The sequence below is a fragment of the Carcharodon carcharias genome, chromosome 9, assembly GCF_017639515.1.
Source record: "Carcharodon carcharias isolate sCarCar2 chromosome 9, sCarCar2.pri, whole genome shotgun sequence".
NCBI classification, from domain to species: domain Eukaryota; kingdom Metazoa; phylum Chordata; class Chondrichthyes; order Lamniformes; family Lamnidae; genus Carcharodon; species Carcharodon carcharias.
Window position 1 is genome coordinate 4,753,287 of NC_054475.1, and position 9,469 is coordinate 4,762,755.

Sequence of the window (9,469 nt, forward strand, 5' to 3'; positions counted from 1 at the left end):
GGAGGGAGTGAATGTTTGTGGATGGGGTGCCTCAAACATGAACTGGTTAAATGTTGTATCCAGCAGTGAACTTATCTTCTTGTGATATTGACATTTTGTGGCTCTAACACAATTGTTTTTAGCCTGATTTTTACAATACTTAAAGTGTTTTGTTATAACCCAAATGCTCTTAATTCCTTACCACTTAGTTTGAAGGTTGTCCTTAATTAAAAAGATTATATTTGAGATAAACTGATCATGTGTACATTAATACTTACTTATCATACTGAATGATCGTATCTGAGGCCTCATGACAATGGAATAGTTTGGTCGGAGAGGGTATAAATGTTACTGCTCAGGCCCCAAACTCTAGGTTCTGTAGAGTCTCCAAACCAACCCAACTGGCAAGATGAAGTGGCTGCTCATCACCCTCGCTTGCATTCAGCTCTCTGAATGTCTGATCAGGTAGGAAATCAACACAAGACAAACGAGGAAATGAATAATATGTCAGCAAGGAACAGAAAAGGTTGATCACATTTGCAACTTATTTTATTTCTTTACAGAGTGCCCTTGTTTAAGGGCAAATCTGCCCGTGATGTTCTTAAGGAGAAAGAGTTGCTGGGAGACTTCCTGAAGAATCATCCATATGATCCCTGCTCAAAGTTTGAACAACCCTTAACTCTGGAGATAAATGAACCAATGATTAACTACTTGGATGTAAGTAATCTCTCAGTTTACCTAACAAAAGAGAAAACTACATCTTAACTTACATTTGTTGCAGCTTCCAGCTATAATTTATGTTATTCTCTGAGCCAGTTGCTGGTTAAGGGCAATAATTCAGTGGCACATAAACTTTGCGAGTAGACCTTGTGTTGTAGATATTTAACCTGCTATAATTTACACGGAAATTGTCAATGGATGGGATTCAGCTGTTCTATCTGTTGTTGGGTGCTGTAAGTCACTTGAACATATGTGGATTAAGTCAGGAAAGTTGGCATAGACTTGTTAAACAATAATCATGTTAAACTAATTTGATTATATTTTTTGATGAGTTAACAGTGCAGGTTGTTCAGGGTAATGAGTTTGATGTGGTGTGCGTGGACTTCCTAAAGGCATTTGATAAAATGCTACATTAGAACATGTCATCATAATTGAAGCCTATCGAATAGAAGGAACATTATAAGCATGGATATGAAGTTGGCTGAGCGACAGGTAAAAGAGAGTCCTGGTGAATGGTTGTTTTCCAGTCTGGAGGAAAGCATATGGTCGGATTCCCTGGAACCTGTATTAGCCCCACTGCTTTTCCTGATCTAGATCAATGACCTAGAGTTGGGTGAGGCCGGGCACAATTTCAACATTTGCAGGTGATACAAAGCTTGGAAGTATTGCGAACTGTGAGGTTGGCAGTGATAGATATCAAGAGGACATAGAGAGTTTGGTGGATTAGGAGAACATCTAGCAGCTAAAATTTAATGCAGAGAAGTGTGAAGTGATAAATTTTGGTATAAAGAACAAGTAGAGGCAATATAATGTAAAGAGTACAATTCTGAAGGGGATGTAGGTGTAGAGAAATCTGGGTGTGTGTGTGCACAAATTGTTGAAAGTGACAGGGCAGGTTGGTTAAAAGGCATACAGGATCCTGGACTTCATAAATAGAGACATACTGATCATAAAAGCAAGGAATTTATGATGAACCAATCTACAAAATATTGATTCAACCTCAACTGGAGTCAAATTTCCAATTCTGGTCACCACATTATAGGGAGGATACAAAGGCATTAGAAAGGGGACAGAAAAGATTTACCAGATGGTTCCAGGAATGAGAAACTTCAGTTACATGGATAGGTTGAAAAAACTGGGGCTGCTGTACTTGAAGAGAAGATTAAGAGTACGTTTGTTGGAGGTTGTCAAAATCATTAGGAGAATGGTCAAGAACGAGTGGTTACTGATTGAAGGTAACTGAGAAAAGAAACAATGGTAACACAAGGAAGAAACATTTTTTACACAGCCAGTGGTTAGGATCTGGATCATTATGACTATAAGGGTGGAGGAGGCAGATTCAATTGCAGCTTTGAAAAGAAAATTGGATAATTATGGGAAGTGACAATATTTGCAGGAACAAGGGGATAATGTGAGAGGAGTAGACGTAGCTGAACTGCTATTGCAGAGAGCTAGTTGGAAATGACGGGTCAAATGGCCTCCATCTACACTGTAACCATTGTATGTTTCTATGAAAAACTAGTGATCACAACATTGAATCCTTTTGATCTGGATTTGAAACTTCTGATTCATTGTGAGAAATTACTTATTTTTTCTGTAGACCTATAAGCTGGCAGCAGCTTGCTAACCAATGCTGATGGTTACTGGGTTAATATTTCTGGGTACTATTAATGAGCATGACTTGTGTTGCTGGGTGGGTGTTTAACAATGCTATCAGTCTTGTTAGCATCAGTTGGAGTTGAGATGTGACCTGAAGTTAAAAGAGAACATGAATGAAAGGTGCAACATCATCTTAGCCATGAAGTATATTATTCAGCATAATACATAGGAACAGATACATTGCTTATTCCTACTCATTACCTCTCTTGCATTTAAATAGCTACACTCTTCTACTTCTGCATCATGTGATTAGAATAAAGGAGTGATCGGAAGATTTACATTTTCTAATGGGTGTAGAGGAACATGAACCTAATAACACAATGATATATTTCCAGTTGATATATTTTGGTCTTTTTCTTTTTGCTGACAGTTGTCATACTATGGAGCAATCAGCATTGGGAATCCACCACAGAGCTTCACCGTCATCTTTGACACTGGCTCATCCAATCTCTGGGTCCCATCAGTTTACTGTTCTGAAAAACCATGCAGTAAGTAAATATTACCCTGCTGTTAACATACTTCCCTTTGTGAATTGTCTTCATGTTAAGGTCAGTTGTGTAGCCGGGTTAGGAAGAGAGTCAAATTTCTACAATAGTCACAGTTGAACAGTCTGTTTTGTAAGATTGGATGAAACAATAGAATTTTGCTTGGTTACCTCTGGGCTTGGAGAGAAATTTAACCAAGCTTTGATTTCTTGGAGGTTTAAGATGTGGTTCTTTGTCTCCCTCTGGATATGAATAAATCTTAGGTTGAAGTTACACAAAAAACTTAGCATTAGTGTAAAATAATTTCCAGTTCACACTCCTGGATCGGATGGTTACTGGCAAAGAGAATGGACAGTGGAGATTTTGCGGCAACAAAGCAAATTGAGAACCTGGAAGAATTTAGAACTATGTTTTGAATCCTTAATGACAATTCAGGTCATAAAAAACTAAACAAATCAAAAGTACACAGCAAAGGTCCATTCTCCATAACGCTGCATCATAGAGTCATGAATTCATTACTGCACAGAGGGGACAATTTAGCCAAATGGCTCCATGCAAGCTCACTATAGAGCAACCCAGTCAGTGCTATTCCATGGCTCTATCCCCATAGCCCTGCTGGTTTATATTCCTCAAGTTCTCATCCAATTTCCTTTTGAAATCATTGATTATTTCTCCTTCCACCATCCTTGTAGGCAGCAAGTTCCAGGTCACTAACACCCGCTGCTTAAAAAACTTCTTCCTGACATCCAACTGCATCTATTGCCCGAATCCTTAAATCTGCGCCCTTGGTCTTTAAATTATCAGCTAATGGGAACAGCTTTTCTTTCTCTACCTTATCTAAACCCATCATAAACTGATTATCTTCTGCACCTCTCTCACATTTTCCCTCAATCACCTTTGTTCCAAGGAGAACGACCCCAGGATCTCCAACCTGACCTGGCAGCAAAAATCCCTCTCCCAGGGACCATTCTGGTGTCTAGTTAAATTTGATTAGGTTTAAGCTTATCCAATGGCTAGGCTAACAAGAGGGTCTCCCCTAGACTGGCATGAAGTATCTTCCTTTGTAGGTGTGCACATGTCCAACACACATGTCCAACACAGAGCTCCACCTCACACATGAACACAGCTTTCTGATCCTCCTCACGTTCTCAGGACCTCATTCCAAGGAAAAGGGAACCAGTGATATACGTAATTGGCTCAACAAAATTGGGTGGGTGCTTGTTAAAAATAGAAACTTTAAAAAATGTGAGTAATTGATTCTTTTCTGGCACAAAAGTTTCTTGTTATATTAGACTAAATGCTGAAATGTTTTTTTTATTAATTTCATGAAATGAATGTTCTGTTCCAGTGGTGCATAGAAGATTCAACCCCAGATTGTCATCAACATATCGTTCAAACAACCAGGGTGTATCTATCCAGTATGGTACAGGTGCCATGACAGGAATACTGGGATATGACACTGTCAGAGTAAGTAGATTGTAGCCCCTTCATCAAGTAAATTAAACTACATAACGGTGATAATTGATGTCTAAGGTAATATGTTCCAGATAACGACACAAAGATCTTGGAATCAAAAATAATGATTTTGATCAGTTGGAAGACAAACAGATACGTGGGTGTGTAATGATGATGTAGCAGAGAGTGTCTCAATGTTCAAGTTGAGGATTTGTAATAAAACTTGCCTGAAATTCTTTCCATTGGAACAGTAGATATTTGATGAAAATGCTCCCTTCATTCAGTTCAACTCACAGCCTTATGTCTATTTGTGTTGAATGTGGGATATGACATCTTTCAGTCACCTGCCTTAACTCAGTGGTAGCACTCTGAGTCAGAAGGTTGCGAGCTCAAACCCACTTGTACAGATAATCCAGATTGAGAGTGCCATAGTGTTATAGGTAACCTTTGAAGTGGATGTAAACAACCACCATCTACTATTCAAAGAAGCTCATGTGGCCACTCCCCATTTCTTTTCCAAAATTTATCCATGAAACAGGATTGTTAAAAAAAAGTTTAATTGGTCATCTAACCCATTGGTGCTCTTGATTGGCTGCATGGGTGTGGGGAAAATATATTTGCTAAGTGCAATTTATGGAGACGTTACAATTTACAGGATAACATTCTGCTTAATTTCTCATGAATAATCACTGGACTTTATTTTTCTAGATTTCAAACATTACTATCCATGGTCAGGAATTTGGTTTAAGTTCATCTGAACCTGGTGGTTTCTTTTCCTATGTTAAATTTGATGGAATTCTGGGCATGGGCTTTCCATCTCTTGCAGCATCAGGAGCCACAACTGTATTTAGTAACATGATATCGCAGAGACTGGTGGATGAGCCTCTTTTCTCTGTGTACCTAACAAGGTAAAAATCTTTTATGCACTTGTTGCTACATGTTATTTCCCTGAATGAAACAGGAACTGCTTATTTTGCTTTCACTCAAACAATCAGCTTGCCTTAGTTGTTAACGCTCTTGTCTTTGTGTCAATGCCATGGGCTCAAATCTAATGTAAAACTTGAGCACGTTGTGAATGTCAATACTTTAGGGTGGCATTGTACTTCACACCTGAAGTTACATCGGCAGTGTTGGTCCCTGTATCCAAGGAAAGATATAGTTGCACTGGAGGCAGTAAATCAAAGGTTCAGTAGATTAGTCCCTGGGGTAAGAGGGTTATGCAATGAAGATATGTTCAGTAAATTAGATTAATATTCTCTGGAGGTTAGAAGAATTAGAGGTGAGCCCAGTAGTGCTCAATTCCTCAACATTTGATTATGTGTCTCTGTTCACTGCTCACTGTGTATGATTAATTAAGCCTGGCTGTGGTCACTTCAAGAGAGAGAGAGAGGCAGAGACTGAACAGAGGCTGGCTGCTGCAAGCGAGGGAGCAGGCATTTTTAAAGCATTGTAAATAAATCTTATCCTGTGCAAGTAGAAAATGGTGTATCATCTCTGCATATTTCCAAGGCATAAAATGCAACAGTCTCATTGAAACATACAAGGTTCTGAAGGGCCTTGACAGGGTGGACACTGAGAGGTTATTTTCTGGCTGTGGAATTAAGAACAAAGGGGCACAGAGTCAGGATAGGTGGTTGGGGCTGGCATGTTGAGAAACCTCTTCACTATCAGGACATTGTGAATCTTTGGCATTCTCTACCCCAGAGGTTTGTGGATGCTCCATCACTGAGTATACTTAAGGCTGAAATAGACAGATTTTTGGTCACTCATGGAATTGATGGATATGGGAAGTGGGCAGGAAACTGATGTCCGTGGTATCTTTTCACTGAGTTCGCTCAGATTATTTGTGGGACACTGCTGTGTACAAACTGCCTGCCACGTTTGTCTACACTGCAATGTTAAATACACTTCAAATGTATTAGTTGGGTGAGAAGAATTTAAGGCCATTCTCAGGATGTGAAAGGCTCAACATCAATGCAGGTGCTTTCTTTCAAAGTGATTTTGTTCCAAACCTTGAATTTGTCCTCTGGTGCTATCAACCCAATTCAGAATAGAACCAATAAACAGAGCCAGAATATATTCTGTATAATTCATTTAAACGGTATAGTTGTCCATTTTAAATTTATTATTTTGAATTTATTTTTAGTATTTATGGCAACATTGCAATCAATGACTTTTAGTAGCTGATTTAGAAAGTTGTTGATTTTAGATACAATATCCAATAGGCAGTCACATTACTAAGTGCTACCTCTAAACTGGAAATATATCAATCTCTGAGCTTTTCTTGAATTCTCTTTTGTTTTACAGACAGCAAGGTCAGTCCGGCAGTGAAATCCTATTTGGTGGAATTGATTCAAGTCACTACACAGGCCAAATTCACTGGGTTCCTGTCACTCGTGATGCCTACTGGCAAATCCTCATTGACAGGTAAGTGATTACCCATCTACAAGAGGAATAGATATTTTCTGCTTCTCTACTGAAGTCTGAGATAATGATTTTAACAAATTATATTGATACAAACAAACTCAAAGGAAAGAAGGAATAACATACTTAGACTAATTTTAAGATCACAGTTGAATCAGCATTTATGGAAGATATAATGAATGTCTCAGCAAGACTCAACTTACTATTAATTGTTCAATTTGTCTAATACTTGAGGCAGTTTTCAATCTTTGACGAACTCTTGATGCATTTTTCTCCTTCTAGAGTGACAATCAATGGGGAGGGGTGGCCTGCAGTGGAGGTTGTCCTGCCATTGTTGATACTGGCAATTCTCTTCTTGTTGGTCCCAGTACATCCATTGACAATATCCAGATGGGCATTGGAGCAATTCCAACTAACTATAGGGAGGTAAACCCATGTTCCAACATTGGGCGTGGACGCGGAGTATCTGAGTGTGCATCAATGATTCATTAACAATGCAGCCTGTAACAGATCATTTACACTATGACAAAATGATACACGCTACATTTATAAAAAATCTTGCAAATTCTCATTCATAATTTGCTCTGTGTAAGTTCCCTCAGCCTCTTGTGGGTTGGGGTGGGGATGGTGTGTGGCGAGGGAGGGGTAGAGTGGGCGGGAGTGAGAGGACAGAGTGATGTTAAATTAAATTTCACTAATATGAGGCAACAATCACACTAGCATGGACATACTGCCCCAGAGATATTGGAAATGCACCAATATTTGTAGCAAATTTAAGGGGAAGAGTCTTTACATTTTGGAACCTTGTTATTCAAGGGGAAAATTTCCTGCAGAAATAGTGCACAGTATCAGAAGACAAAATGTGAAATCCATTATCCTGTTTATCATTGTTTTGGCATTGAGATGAACACTGATATTTAGAAATGTTTTGGTATGATGTTGCGATATGGAAATTAAGTCTATCCTGGGAATCACCAATCTTTCTCTTTAGCCATTTCCTGTTATCCAGCTTGTGTATTCCCATTTTACCTCATCTTTAGCTCAATATTGATTAATTAGGAATGGCATTGCTCTATAAATGAGTTATTGTAAATCTTTATACTGACTCAATGACTGAATGCTGTTTCTATTTTCTTACAGTACAACATAAACTGTAACAATCTGCAGAACATGCCTGATGTGGTCTTCACAATCAATGGAGTGGACTTCCCTCTCCCCGCACAAGCTTACACGTTACAGGTGTGTTATTGGACAGCAATGGGGTGCTAGAGTAAACTTTGAAATTTTAGAAGATGCAATAGGAATTTATTTTAATGTTAATTGTTCTCCTTTTCCTTACAGCAAACTTTTGACAACCAAAGAATCTGCTCCAGTGGATTTGGCGTTACCGGTGGAAACCTCTGGATCCTGGGAGATGTGTTCATTGGGGAATATTACTCCATTTTCGACAGTGGGAGCAATCGTGTGGGTTTGGCTAAGGCTGTCTAATTTCTTCTTCTGTATTCTCATTAAAAGCACACCCTGATCTGCATTTTAAGCCATCACATGACCCTCCAGTGCAGCAGTTGTCACCTGGCTGCAGAGTGTAATAGAGGAAGTCATCATCTCTTGAATAACAATAAACAAATATATACAATTGGCAATTGGCTGTGGTTCATGCTCAGCAGAACTCTGCACTAAATCACAGCTGAAAAACAAGGAAAATAGAAATAATAATTAAAGAAATGCCTTGTCACTGTGTGTTTTTATAGGAACAGACTAAGGACACTGGTTCTGGATTGGAAATGATAATGTTGATACAGTCTAATTATATTCCCTCTCTGATTGTGTAGCACTTTCACTCAGTTATCTTTTGGTTCTGACATTCAGTCGTGATATATTATTGGTGCAGTGATTCACTCCAGTGACATACACATTTCTGCTGAATGTGGATGACCTCTGCAGTGAAACCTGACTTGAAGTAAATGTGATCCTAACATCACACGGCCGCCTTTTCTCTCCTTTTCTCTTCATTACAATCGTTCTTAAAATTGTTCAATAAAATATCAACATGCAACGCATACTCCCAGTTTTCCTGTTTCTTGTTCCATTTACTTCTGTGTGTGGTGGAGCCTGAATTCATTTCACATTTGAACTGTCTTGTGAGGTGATCCACTCATGTCAAAGTTTGCCAAACACAGGTAGGAATTTGTAGATCACATGAGAAGTGGTTGTTGAATAATATCCTCAGAAATTTGGATGTAGCCTGATGAAGTCTCGTTCTGGTTCTATTTACATCTCAGAGTAATTCTAATACAAGATCCCATTGATTCAAGATGCTGGATATTATGGCATAGTGTACAAGAGCGTTGTGTGTACTTCTGGGCCCCAAATTATAGGAAGGATGTGAACACATTGGAGAGAGTGCAGAAAAGGCTTACAACTATGTTTCCGATGAAAAGAGAAATTTCAGTTACGAAGATAGATCGGAGAGGTTGGGGCTGTTCTCCTTGGAGGGAAGAAGGTGAAGAGGAGATTTGATGGAGATGTTCAAAATCATGAGGGGGCTGGACAGAGGAGATGGGGACAAGCCATTCCCGCTTGGAAAAGGATCAAGAACGAGAGGGCACAATTTAAAGTGATTTTCAAAAGAAGCAAACGTGACGTGAGAAAAAGCTTTTTCGTACAACTATTGATTCGGGTCTGGAATGCACTGCATCCATGTGTGGTGAAGGGAGATTTAATCGAGGCATTCAAGAGGACATTAG

General features: G+C 39.0%; 1 pseudogene; it reads left to right on the top strand.

The window, feature by feature from the left end:
- The first annotated feature begins 388 nt into the window (after window positions 1-388).
- Window positions 389-8,551, top strand: LOC121282199 (annotated as a pseudogene).
- The last annotated feature ends 918 nt before the right edge of the window (window positions 8,552-9,469 follow it).